Source organism: Dendrobates tinctorius, unplaced genomic scaffold (assembly GCF_039654945.1).
Source record: "Dendrobates tinctorius isolate UK_male_01 unplaced genomic scaffold, ASM3965494v1 ptg000250l, whole genome shotgun sequence".
Classification (NCBI taxonomy): domain Eukaryota; kingdom Metazoa; phylum Chordata; class Amphibia; order Anura; family Dendrobatidae; genus Dendrobates; species Dendrobates tinctorius.
The window spans coordinates 3,359,448-3,372,785 of NW_027361917.1; the positions used below are offsets into that span (position 1 = coordinate 3,359,448).

The 13,338-nt window shown below is 41.2% G+C and overlaps 1 protein-coding gene across 8 annotated transcripts in view; it reads right to left on the minus strand.

Moving 5' to 3' along the window:
* The window catches only part of LOC141063400 (bifunctional protein GlmU-like), a 274,066-nt gene that overhangs the window by 100,443 nt on the left and 160,285 nt on the right, over positions 1-13,338 (minus strand). For 3 of the 8 annotated variants that reach the window (XR_012224877.1, XR_012224878.1, XR_012224879.1), the window contains exon 3: positions 13,036-13,057. The exons of the other annotated variants lie outside the window; for them this stretch is intronic. The gene's annotated coding sequence lies outside the window, so the exon portion shown is untranslated. The remainder of the gene's footprint in view (positions 1-13,035; positions 13,058-13,338) is intronic. 8 annotated transcript variants of the gene reach the window in all.

Below are 13,338 nucleotides of genomic sequence, written 5' to 3' on the forward strand. Positions count from 1 at the left end.
TCTGAACGAGAGTTCTCTCTACTCCCCTGCATGTAGCTGCAACCTACCCTGTCCCCTGCACACGCTGATCTGAGCTTCGCGCGCTCTCAGGCTGCCCTCCTTCCTGTTCCTCTCTCCTCCCAGCAGTCACATGACCCAGCACGTCCAGGGCAGAAAGTCTTCCCCCTAGCAAGCCTGCTGTCTGGCCAAGTGGTTCCAGATCAGGAGCGGAGAAGGTAACCCCCCCTCTGAGTCTTCTAGTGCTTCACCCCCTTACAACTACGTCACATATAAAAGCAGATCCATATAATAAGATTAGAGAAGTCTTCAGAGATGGTGCTTGGACATCTTCTCCACCTTTACAGAATACCAAAGGAACAATGTAATGGGTGGAATCTTAATTGGCTGTGTGTCCTGCTCTTACCTTGGCGATACACCGCAGCTTACTGCATGCTGCCAGTTGACATGGCAGGCCAGGACTATATGGAATAAAGATAAATGTGGGAGACCAGAGTCAAAAAATAAACTTTTCCTTACTGAACACCATGATGAGTAGTATAATATACATCAGATAGTAGGCACAACACTTAAAGGGAACCTGTCACCCCCGTCCCCCAAGGCCTATTAAAGTAAAAGAGCCACCTTCAGCAGCACTAAGGCTGCATTCTGTGAAGGTGGCTCTTATGTTTATTATCACTAGGAACGCTGAAATAATGAGTTTTATAAATTTCCCCCCATACCTCAATTGAGTCAGGGAGGTATGTTTTGTCCCCCTGACTCAACCGCATCTCATCTCAGCCATCCACCATCCCCCTCTGGCCTCTAGGCGCCGCCTCCTCTCTTTCTCGTGATGTCACCGGCACCTGTGCTCTGCAATCAGTTCTCGGGCATGCACCATGCACGCTGCCTGGGAACTTACATCAGGTGATGCAAGGATATTGCGCCTGCGTGTAACGTAGGCCCCAGATCCCGCCCCGCAGTATGTTATGATATATTCACACTGCGGGGCTGGGAATCTGGCGCCTGCGCAATGAGTATCTCTGTGCCTGTCCCCATCTCCCTCCGCTGAGTCCGGTATTTCAACTGATGTTATTTGTTTGTTTTCTTTGCATCTCGAACAATTTTCCTGGCAGTTGTGGATGAAATTCTTGTTGGTCTACCTGACCGTGGTTTTGTTTTTACAGAGCCCCTGATTTTCCATTTGTTAATCACAGGTTGAACGCTGCTGACTGGCATTATGAATTCCTTGGATATGTTTTTGTAACCCTTTCCAGTTTTATACAGTTCAACTACCTGTTCCCATAGATCCATTGACAATTGTTTTGCTTTCCCCATGACTCACAATCCTGAAACGTCAGTGGCTGGATGAAGGATGCAAGAGTCTGTCTGAATCCCAGAAAACCACTCAGCTTTTATGCACACTCACTGATTAGGCCTCTTTCACACTTCCGTTTTTGACAATCAGTCAAGATCCGCCAATTTTGAAAAAAAACGGATCCGCCATTTTTCTTTGCGGATCCGTTTTTTTCCCATTGACTTTCATTATTGGCGGATCCTGACTGATTGCCGTCCGTTGCATCCGTTTTTGTGAGGATCCGCCACAATGTTAGTGTCCGTCAACATCCTCATAGATTTCCAAATGGAGCTTGCAACGTTTTTTTGGCCGGCGGATCCTCCAGACACTGAATTAACCCCAAATTCTGTCTGGGTGCCGGACAAAAAAAAAATCTCTCTCTCTCTCTCTCTCTCTCTCTCCTTCCCGCCAAGCGGTTCCTTTAAATTTCCTCATTTTCAGGATCCGTCTAAAAACGGATCCTGTGCCATCCGTTCACATCAGTTGACAACGGATCCGCTTGTTATCAGGCCAAAATCACCAGGGTATATGAACTTTTGATCAGGGTAATTTGGGTATTTTGGGTTGTCATTATGACTTAAAAAGAGAAAACACAGTAGTTTGACAATAAATGGCTTCACCCAACCACGAACCATGAGTGGAGAAAAAGTTTTGATGTTATCATTCATATTCTCTGAAAAAAAGCCAAGGATAGGTAAGGATAGGTAATGACTTCTTACTAGATTACCCTTTTAAGCTTTCTTCTATTCCACTACAATTTCAGCACTAGTAATCTCATATACTGTATAAAACAACTGTAAGCATTCCTTGTCTAAGCACCACTGACGTGTTCCATTACACAAGCGTACGTAATAGCATACTACCATATATATGAAGGTCACTGGTGATGAGTTAAATATATAGTTAATTTAAAGTTATGATCCCACGATACATTTACATTGCATGAAACCAATGATATTGCCATTTAATTTTTGTTAGTCTGAAAGCGTTTTTACTCTTGCTAACAGACTTTTCTTTAGCAGATGATTTACCCTACAATTTACATGATAAGAAAATTGCAACCTTGACATGCTAAGTAACAAAATATTATTACAATTAAATAGAACAAAATCCGTCAATGTGTCCAGACATTGCTGTACAATTATTAAACCAATGAAAAACAAATTTAAAAAGTAATGGTTAGGAGGACTATACTTAGAGAAATTAGTGAGGAAAAAAAAGAAAAATTGTTTCTGTTGCCAACAGTTTTTTTATTTTTTTTACTCTAAAGAGTCATATGAACTCACATAAGTGATAAAATGTAGACAAACCATTTACAAACAGTGTAATTATAGGAAAGAATCATCCTTTACTGGCCTGTGTATAGGATCAAAGGCACGCAGATGTAGAGTAGGACCTCATAGAAATATAAGGCTATGTTCACACCTTACATTTTTGCAGCAGTTTTTTTTCAGCAGCCGAAAACTGCTATCTTGGCAGTAAAAATGCTGCATTCAAAAGTCCTGTTTTTCAGTGTTTTTGCCACATTTTTTGGGCGAAGATTACTTGTATGATTTTTCTATAGTATATGTTTAATAAAGTTAGTTTTTGCGGCATTTTTGTATTATCTCAGCACTTTCTATGGGTGAAAAAAACACTACAAAAAAAACTAAAAGATGTGACATACTTCATATTTTTAAAAAATGTTGCTATTTTCAGTCAGGGAAAAAAACAAGTGTGTGCATGAAATTTTTGAAATCTCAGATTTTACTGATACTTTAAGAAATCAGCTATTAATTTGCTTTAAAAAACTGCAGCAAAAATGCAACGTTTACATATAGCCTAAGGATGCCGAATTATGGCATAGAACTACATACAGAATAATAATACAGCCATATGCATTAGATCTATAGGATAGCGGAATAATATTTGTTAAAGAGTAAAAGATCATTTTGTCCCAAAATCAAGTCCATAGTGATTGGAAATATTACATTATGTAACGTTCTGCATGTTATTTCCTCTCACTCAAGGTATAGGGTTAATCTGCAGGCTGCATGTTAATAGTTTTAGGAAGTTACCCAGCCACTGTACTGAAAGTTTGGCTCCAGGGAGAAAATGACCATTCCTCATGGATGCCATCAGCTTTCAGTCAGACAGACATGTCAGCACGGCTACAGTCATTCCACTCACAGCACTGTGAAATGTCCGCTGTAAGCATACCTTGGCACTTTGACAGCCAGTTCTGCACTAATACACTAGAGAATCTGCTGTCAGGCCCCCTTCACACATCCGTGTTTCTGGTACTTGTGCAGTACATTTTATCATGTACTGGAGACACGTACACAGGCACACCCATTGTAATCTATGGGGCTGCTTACATGTCTGGACGACACAGGCACATGTCCATTTTTTACCAGCAGAACAGATCACACAGACCCATACAATTCTATGGGTGCGTGTAAAATACATACTACACATGGATGACATCTGAGTGACATCCATGAATCGTCCGTGTGACACGTACCATAATGTAATGTATTCAAGAAAATACTGATTTTTAAGTGTTAAAGATGTGCACAAATAAATAATGGATAAATAGATAATGGATAGTTAGATAGCTTGTAGAGCCTTCCAATAAGCCAAATAAATAAATAAATTCCCCCTATTTTTTTAAACCAGCAAAGGTAGAGCACACAGCTGTGAGCAGTAACGTTACCGCTCCTCAGACATTACAGGTCTGGCGCTGTACAGCAGGAACCAAAAACTGACTGTAGGCAAAGGCTGTGGAGCGTCAGAACGAGGTTCCATAGTCTTTGTGAGAATCACTGGACTACGTCTGATTTGGTGGACTATGCCGAACCTGTGTGGGATTTTTTATATTGTTTTAAAAAGTGATAAACAGGGGAAAGTGTGGGGGAGTGTTTGTTTCATTCAAGTATTTTTTTGTATGTGTGTGTATTGTGGTGTGACTGGTGGTCAAGTGGTTAATGGAAGGTATGTGTCACAGGGATGGTAGCTCCCTGTGATGTAGTCCAGAATGTTTTTCTTAAGTGTTCATAGATTTTTAAGTGTTGCTGTTCACATTTGGGTTTGGGCTACGGGTAGCTATGAGAGTTGGGAGGGTCTGGCTACCCATGTACCATACCCTGTGGTGAGGGGGCTCACTGTACCCCGTTCTGGCTGAAGAGATATGTGTGTGGTTGTGAATCTGCAGGACCTGTGATGAGGTCATGATCCTGTCTGCAGAACCTGCAGGGCACAAATTAGATTAGCTAAAGCTGAAAATGAATTGAGGCTTGCAAGAGATGTCAAAAGCAATAATAAAGGATTTTGGGGATATGTCAAAAGTAAAAGAAAAGTCAAAGATGCTATAGGATTTTTACAGGATGAAAATGATGAAATGGTAAGACAGGATGTTGAGAAGGCTGAACTTTTAAATTCCTATTTTGCATCTGTTTTCTCTCAGAAAGGAAATGTAACATCAACTGTTCTTCACTGTCCTATTAAGGGAATAGAATAATCCAGGATATCTATAAACAGAAAGATAGTGAGGAAACACTTAGCTAACCTAAATGAATTCAAGTCTCCAGGTCCAGATGAATTACACCCTAGAGTACTGAAGGAGATAGCAGAAGAAATTTTTGAACCCCTCTCCATAATCTTTGAAAATTCTTGGAGAACAGGAGAAGTGCCAGAAGACTGGAGAAGAGCAAATGTTGTTCCTATCTTCAAAAAGGGGAAGAAGGTGGACCCAGGCAACTATAGGCCGGTGAGTCTGACTTCTATACCAGGAAAGATCTTTGAACAAATTATTAAACAACATGTATGTCAATACCTGGATAAGAATGAAGTGATTAAACAGAGTCAGCATGGGTTTGTAACTAATAAGTCATGTCAGACTAACTTAATTTCCTTCTATGTCGGTATCACTGATTGGGTGGATCAAGGAAATGCTGTAGATATAGTATATCTTGACTTCAGCAAAGCATTTGACAAAGTCTCTCATACAATCCTTATTGAAAAAATGACTAAGTATGGAATGGACAAGGCAACTGTTAGGTGGATTCATAACTGGCTTAGTGATCGGACCCAAAGAGTGGTCGTAAATGGCTGCACATCCAGTTGGAAGAATGTCTCCAGTGGGGTTCCACAGGGCTCTGTCCTGGGCCCTGTATTGTTCAACATCTTTATCAACGATTTAGATGAAGGAATTGAGGGTAAACTGATTAAATTTGCTGATGACACAAAGCTAGGGGGATAGCTAATACTAGAGAAGAGAGAGAGAGGATTCAAAAAGATATAAATAAACTGGAGAAGTGGGCAGCAACTAACAGAATGGTTTTTAACAGGGAGAAATGCAAAGTACTACATCTGGGCAATAAAAATGAAAAAAGCATATACAGAATGGGAGGAATAGGGCTTAGTGACAGCACATGTGAAAAAGACTTGGGTATACTAATAGATCACAGACTGAATATGAGTCAACAATGTGATGCAGCAGCAAAAAAGGCAAATGCAATTCTAGGATGTATTAACAGAAGCATACAGTCTAGATCACGTGAAGTCATTATTTCCCTCTACTCCTCTTTGGTCAGACCTCATCTGGAATATTGTGTCCAGTTTTGGGCACCACATTTTAAAAAAGACATCAACAAACTGTAGCAAGTTCAGAAAAGAGCGACCAGAATGGTGACCGGTCTGCAAACCCTGTCTTATGAGAAAAGGTTGCAGGATTTGGGATTGTTTAGTTTGCAAAAGAGAAGACTGAAAGGAGACTTAATAGCTGTCTACAAATATCTAAAGGGCTGTCACATTGTAGAAGGATCAACTTTATTCTCATTTGCACAAGGAAAGACTAGAAGCAATGGGATGAAACTGAATGGGAGGAGACACAGATTAGATATTAGAAAAACTTTTTGACAGTTAGAGTGATCAATGAGTGGAACAGGCTGCCACGAGAAGTGGTGAGTTCTCCTTCAATGGAAGTCTTCAAACAGAGGCTGGACAGGCATCTGACTGGGATGATTTAGCGAATCCTGCTTTGAGCAGGGGGTTGGACCAGATGGCCCAGGAGGTCCCTTCCAACTCTACAATTCTATGATTCTATGATTCTATGTGACTAGCCATGTGACAGGTAACTGGGAGTGGTTACAGCTATCTAAGGCAGGTGTGTTGCACATGTGAGGGAGTGTGTTGGAGTCTGTCAGCCCAGACAGAGCTCCCATGTTCCAGGCTCGGATGTCGCATGGCCTGGGGAAGCCGTGCCGGAGTGTCCGAGCCAGAAAAGGAGTGGACAATCTTTAAAATCGTGTGATACTGACTGGGGTGAGAGAGAAATGTGTACAGGATGCCTCTGTGGTAAGAGGGATCCAGGAATCTGCATGGCTAACAAGTAACGGTCTTGAAAATCGTGTGATACTGACCGGGGTCAGAAAGAGACTGTGTGTGAATGGACATTTATCGGATGCCTCTGAGGACAAGAGGAATCCGAGAACCTGTGTGGCGATCCAACAGGTAATGGTCTTGAAAACCATGTGTTATACTGACCGGGGTCAGTGAAAAGTTTGTTTCAGGAAAAGACTGTATTTTGTTCCATGTTTACGGATATCTCTGAGGACAAGAGGGACCCGGGAACCTGTGTGGCCGACACCAGCAGGTAACGGACAGGTGTCCATATTATACTGACCGGCAGGCTCGGACTGGCCCATAGAGGAACAGGGGAATCTCCCGGTGGGCCCCTGTGCAGATCTGGGCTCCCAACCCCACTGTATGGCAGTACTTGGCATAATTCACTTGATTCACTCTGTAAAGAAAAAAGCAGCATCTCACCATTCATTAACCAAACTACCCAGTGTATTATTATATAGAGATATAGGTACATTTTTGAACGAGGGGTAGTGTAATATTTGTATGCAGGTGAAAAGTGGGCCCCCAAAGTCATTGTTACTAGTGGGCCCTTGGCATCCCAGTCCGACACTGCTGACCGGGGTCAGTTAGAGACTGTATTCATGTGTTAAAGCTGGATGTTAAATAGACAGTGAAATGGCTGATGGAACTGTCTTAGTAATAAACTGAATGGCTTCATTTTATCCCTGAGCGTGCCAGTGTTTTCCTCAAAGAATTGCAAAGTGAGTAATCCCCGTCTACTCACATGGTGGAACCTTACAGTATGTGTATTTTTGATTACTGGGTTATTAATGGAGATGTCTGATAGGCAAAAACCATTACCACAATAAACAAAGCACCAGGTCAATTGGGAAAAGCCAAGGCAAGGCAGCAGAATTTGAACATCTCATGTGATGCTCCTCTTCTGGGGTAGCTGCTGGCTGGTATTTTTAAGCTCAAAAGGGCCTAATAACCATAGACCTTCCCAGCCTGATAATATAAGCTCTCAGCTGTCTGCTTTACCTTTCCTGGTTTAAAAATAACCCCCTCCCCTTCATTTTTTTCATTTATTTATTTATTTATTTATTTGGCTTAATAAAAGCTCTACAAGCTATCTAACTATTTATTATCTATCTAGTTGTCACAAAGTGACTGGCCCAGTGTGACATGACCCACCAATCGGTCAGTCACTAAACCGCAAAACAAAAAACACACCAGGGGTCACCAGGGAAAATATTAACAACGGTGGGCCCTGCAATAGGGGAAGGGGGAATGGACATCTCCTGCACTCACATGAGGATGTGCCCTGCTCCTACTACCGTCCCTATACAGGTTTTTTCAACCCGTCGCCGAGCAGGATACCTAAACCCTCACTTGCCCTGCTCCTATCCCTAAGTAGGGAATTGGCAAGTGAAGACACTGGTCCCACTGCTGCATAAGACAACACAAGGTAAGGTAAGACAAACACCACAGAGAATAGGAAACACAAAAACAACACTTAGCTTTCTCTGCTGCAATACACTGCACAGCAGAGTAAGGCACCAGATCACAGCATTCAGCTGAAGCACCACTGCACCAGCAACCTCCTGTCTTCAGCATGGTTGGTATCCAAAAGGACCGGTATCACCAACAGTCAGCGGATGCATCAGGTGACCTTATAAAGGAAGGTGGGTGTGGTCACCACCTGCATCAGCAAACTCAGCAACAATGTAATTACACCAGCAGCCACTTGGGGGAAAAACTGACATTAACCCCGGATGGCCTAAAGGAAAAAAGTTTTATTAAGAAAAGCCAGATCTGCCACAAATCCAAGAATGGATCATGACACTAGTATCCATCTCACTATTATACTGGGCAGAAACAGCAGACTAAATTAGGGAAGGGTATCAAAAAAGGTGACATCTACTCTAATATGAAGGAAAAAAATCATCAATGATCACGAGTTTTCTAGAATGAAGAACCCAAATAACCAATCCTCTTTAGGGTTAACAGCAATTTTCAGGTTTTGAGCTAGACATTAAATGGAAATGGAGTATTTTTCCTTACATCTTGTATAAACATACAGCACAGTGCTCTGATCTGCTGCGCATTTATGTTTATTTCAGTAGGGATATAAAGATAAGCAGCTGACAGACTTATCTCCTAGGGGAGCATCAGATCTGACATATTGAGATCCAGCATGCCTGATTCTTCTCTTATAAAGATAGCCACATCCTATATGATGCTCAATTATGACACAGGAAGCAACTCCAGCTCTGGTTGACTAGACATGGCCAAGCTATATATTACATGGTGATCTATTCATTTTTATGGGGCCAGCTACAATGTTCTGTTGGACAGACCCTCCTCTTTTAACTACTTGTGGGCGGTCCATAGATAAAAGTCTGTGGGGCCCATGTTCTATTCTGTATTCATGCTCTAAAATGTCCCTGTATAGTAGAGCTGTTGCACGAGATCGTGCAGCTGCAGGAGCGGAAATCCTACTGTTAGACACACCCAGACTTCCAATAGCGAAGCCATAGACAGTTTACTTACTACTCTCCTTGCCTTTCCTATTGCTGTAAACAAAGAGCTAAACAAGTGCTGTGTATACAGCAATAGCAAGTGCTAATGACTCTTTGCCCTATGGGCCCAGCAGTCATGTCATTAATGGTTATAGGGAGAGAGCAGGAGCTGCTGGGCCCTAGGAGATCCAGTCAGCTTTGATGAGCAACCAGGAGGCTCAATATCTCCTGTAATTGGGGCTAATATACCAGCCCCAATTGCAGAAGTAATTGGGTAAACAAAAATAGTATTTAAATGATGAAATACCCTCCCAATGGTCTTTTACCATTTTTACTATGTTATGATAGCACAATAAGTGAAATAAATTAAACACAGAAATAGACATAAATAAATGAATAAATACTGTAAAAAGCAGGAACAAAAATAAATTAAAATAGCTGTTGCCAAAGTATTGTTACTCGAAAAAAATGATATATATATAAAACACATTTTTAGTAACAATGATTTGCATTGGCAACGGCTTTTGATATAAATATATATTTTGTAGCATAGCTGAGAAGGACATGGTTAAATCCCAGCTCTGTAGTGTTTGATTAGAAGGGCATGCAGTGTTTTTCTAAGTACCAGAGAGGAATGTGTAAAGTATGGTGAGTGACCAGCCAATATGTGGGCTGTAGCTGGGAGAGAGACATGCCAGATTCTCTCTCTGAAAGGAATGACTGAAGACTCAGTCAGTCTGCTGGTTGTGGAAAATGCAAGAATCCCTCTCTGTGAAGAGTCTGTACAGGCAGTGTGCAAAGAACAGTATCAGTGGTTGCTATGGACAATAGTTGTTTTATGTGAACGAACTGGGGCTAGCTCAGTCATCTATGAGGAGTCAAGGTCTGTTCTGTTTAGTTAGCTCCTGGACAAAGCTATGATACAGGAAAGATATATATCTTTGTATCGTGTTAGCCAGTAGATAGAAAAATATTCAGAATTGAGAGTCCTCAGTGGTTGATACCTTTTAATGGCTAACTGAAAAGATGGTAACACATTACAAGCTTTCAAGACTACTCAGGCAAAGACTAATTCAACATCTGAACAGCACAGAAATAACGCAATAGATAAGAGAAGTGACATGAAGCAGAATTTATGGTAGAGGGTTAAACATAAATATTGGAACAGTTTATAGATTGGGGTTTGGCTCTGTATTGTGTGATGCCCCCTGAACCTCCTGTCTCTCTGAGACTTGAAGTTACCTTTTAATACATGTAATTTAATGTCCATCATGCTATGACTGGGGATACAAAAATGTTTTGCCACAGGTAGAGCCATTCTTTTTTCTTTTATTGTGTGGTGGTGAGAATTCATCCTTGTTCTCAGTTTTTGCCCCATCTCCCCCACATACAGACCCCCACTTGGGCATTTAGTACATATAATTGAGTACATCACATTAGATGTGATGCAGCTGAAAGTACCTGGGATCTTGTAGTCTTGATGTGAGCTGGGGATCTTTATCTTGTCCGTGGTCATTATAAATGGACAAGATAAGCATGGCAAAACATTTTTGTATCCCCAGTCAAAGCATGATGGACGTTAAATTACTTGCATTAAACGGTAACTTCAAGTCTCTGAGGGACAGGAGGGTCTGGGAGTATAAATTTATGACAACCTTTGACACACTCAGTGCAAGAATTAATGTGTAGCATGGATTTATGTCTTTTGCATCAATTAAGGAATTTGCTCTTCAGACCTTCTGGAGGCATGACAACACAGAACCAGACCCCAATCAGAGGACACTAAAACATTCAGACTCCTTATCTATGAACTGTTCCAAAATTTATGTTCTGACCTCACTGAATGAAGCAGAATTCATGTAGCTTATACAGGCAGCTAAATTGCTATACCGGGGGTCCAATAAGGAGACTGTAGGTTGAATCTGTGCTTTATTGAATGTGATGGTATATTGGCGCGGTGAAACTACAAACAAAACATACAGTATATGCATACAATCAATACTGGGTTCATCAGGTATTCATATATACATAATACATCATCTGCACTAATAGCTAACCAGGGGAGAACTAACTAAGCAGGGTAGTATGAGGCAGGAATTGGATACAGGAAACATAAGTACATAACAGTGATGCTGTCACAAGGGGAGAAGAGAAATGAGATGCTTCCTGAATGCAGGCAGAAGGAAAATGGTGGACTGGAAGGAAAATGGTGGCTGAACTAACCATAATCCTTTGCAAAAGACTACCAGGGTGTATTGCAACCTTACCAGAATGTACTGCAAATGGAGGGAAATTGCAAAGTGAAAGTAAAATAACACTGCGGTTACAACTCTGGTCACTAGATGGAGCCAAAAAACACTGTAAACATTAACAAGCAGATAATCAGGATTATGAGTCAGATGTCGGAGACAGAACAATTTATGTTTATCCCTCTCCCATAATGACAATTCTGCTTCACGTCACTTCTCTTATCTACTGCGTTATTTCTGTGCTGTTTTGTGCAAAAATATGTGATTCTTCAGATGTTGTATTAGTCTTTGCGTGATGAAGAGACCCGAGTTGCCTCAAAAGCTTGCAATGTGTTACCATCTTTTCACATACGGTAGTCATTATGTTTGGACAAATCTGAATAGCCTGTGTGAACACTACCTAAAAGAAACGCGTATGCCCAATTTTTCATCACTTTTCACCCTGGGACCTCAGGAGTACCAGGTGACTGTGGAATGGTGAACAAGTGACAGGACTTTGGGAGTCAAGGAGTTTCCACCTGTGCTAGTCCCTGGGGTGAGGGTAAGGAGTATCAACGGATCCGCCAAGAACTATTCCATGCCCAAGAGGACATACACAGAGACTGTGGTTCTGTGTTCCATGAAGTGCGAGTGGTCAAGTACTTGTTGCATGCTATGGAGTTGTGGGCTGAATTGGTAGCACCCAATAGTCCGGTATGCTGCTAGGAGTTGGCTGTGGTGACAAGGTCACATTATGTGTGGTGAGAAGGTCACATGATGTGTGGTGATGTGATATATACATGATGTGAAGTGATGTGCACATGATGTGTGGTGATAGGGTCACATGATGTGAAAGGTGACTTTCCTCTCACTGTACTGGATAGAGAGTAGGATGTAGTATATATATAAACAGTTGAAACCAGAACTTTACATACAATATAAAAAAAGACACATATGCATGTTTTTCTCAAAATCTGACATGAAATCAGAATAACCCTTTCCAGTTTTATTTAAATTAGGATTAGCATAATTATTAATATTTGCCAAATGCCAGAATAATGAGAGAGAATGTTTTAAGGCATTTTTAAAACAGGTGTCCGGCCCCCAGCTACCAAGAGGAAATTAACTTTATTCATCCCGGTAACCACTGACTTTCACTCATACAGGCATGCTGTCAAGGCTACAGTCACCAGCGGCTATAAACAAACCCTGACAATTGGATTGACAGTCAGCTGTGCATCAGTATAGAGCTGGCTGTCAGACAAGGTGCTATACCTGCTTAAAGCCGCTGCTGTGAGAAGTGACTGTAGCCACGCCAGGACGCTTGTATGATTGAAAGCTGGCGGCTCCCATGAGTAATAAAGTTCATTTCTTCCAGTAGCTGCTTTTCCGGTAAGGCATCCAGGCATATTTCTAACGCTTTTAACATGTAAATTAACCCTATACTTTGCTAATAGCATTATCCAGCATGTCATGTCTAACAGAGCGTTTCATTTATAAACTTGTCTGCTAGATTATGTTGACCTACTAAATGTAAGATAGAAGAAGTAGAAGATAGGTGGAAATGATTCCAGGATCAGACTGCACTAAGTTTCTTGTTTCTTACCATGTAAAAATCTGCAATAGAGCTGTAAACAAAAAACAGATGGAAAAAAATCATAATCAAGACTATTTGCTTCATTTTGTATTTCAGATGTATTGGAATTCAAAACAATACAAATAATAGTTGAAAAGATGTACATGGGTTTAAAATAGTTGTCCAGGACTTTTTTTTACTATGGGCCTAAAAACTAACAGGCAGTTAGTTGCTAAAAGAGGCAACTACTTGCCTAATCTCAGAGCGGTAACCGACTTCTCCTGCCGGTGTCTCCACTGCTCTACATCAACAGAGCAGCTCTTCTTCTGAGCT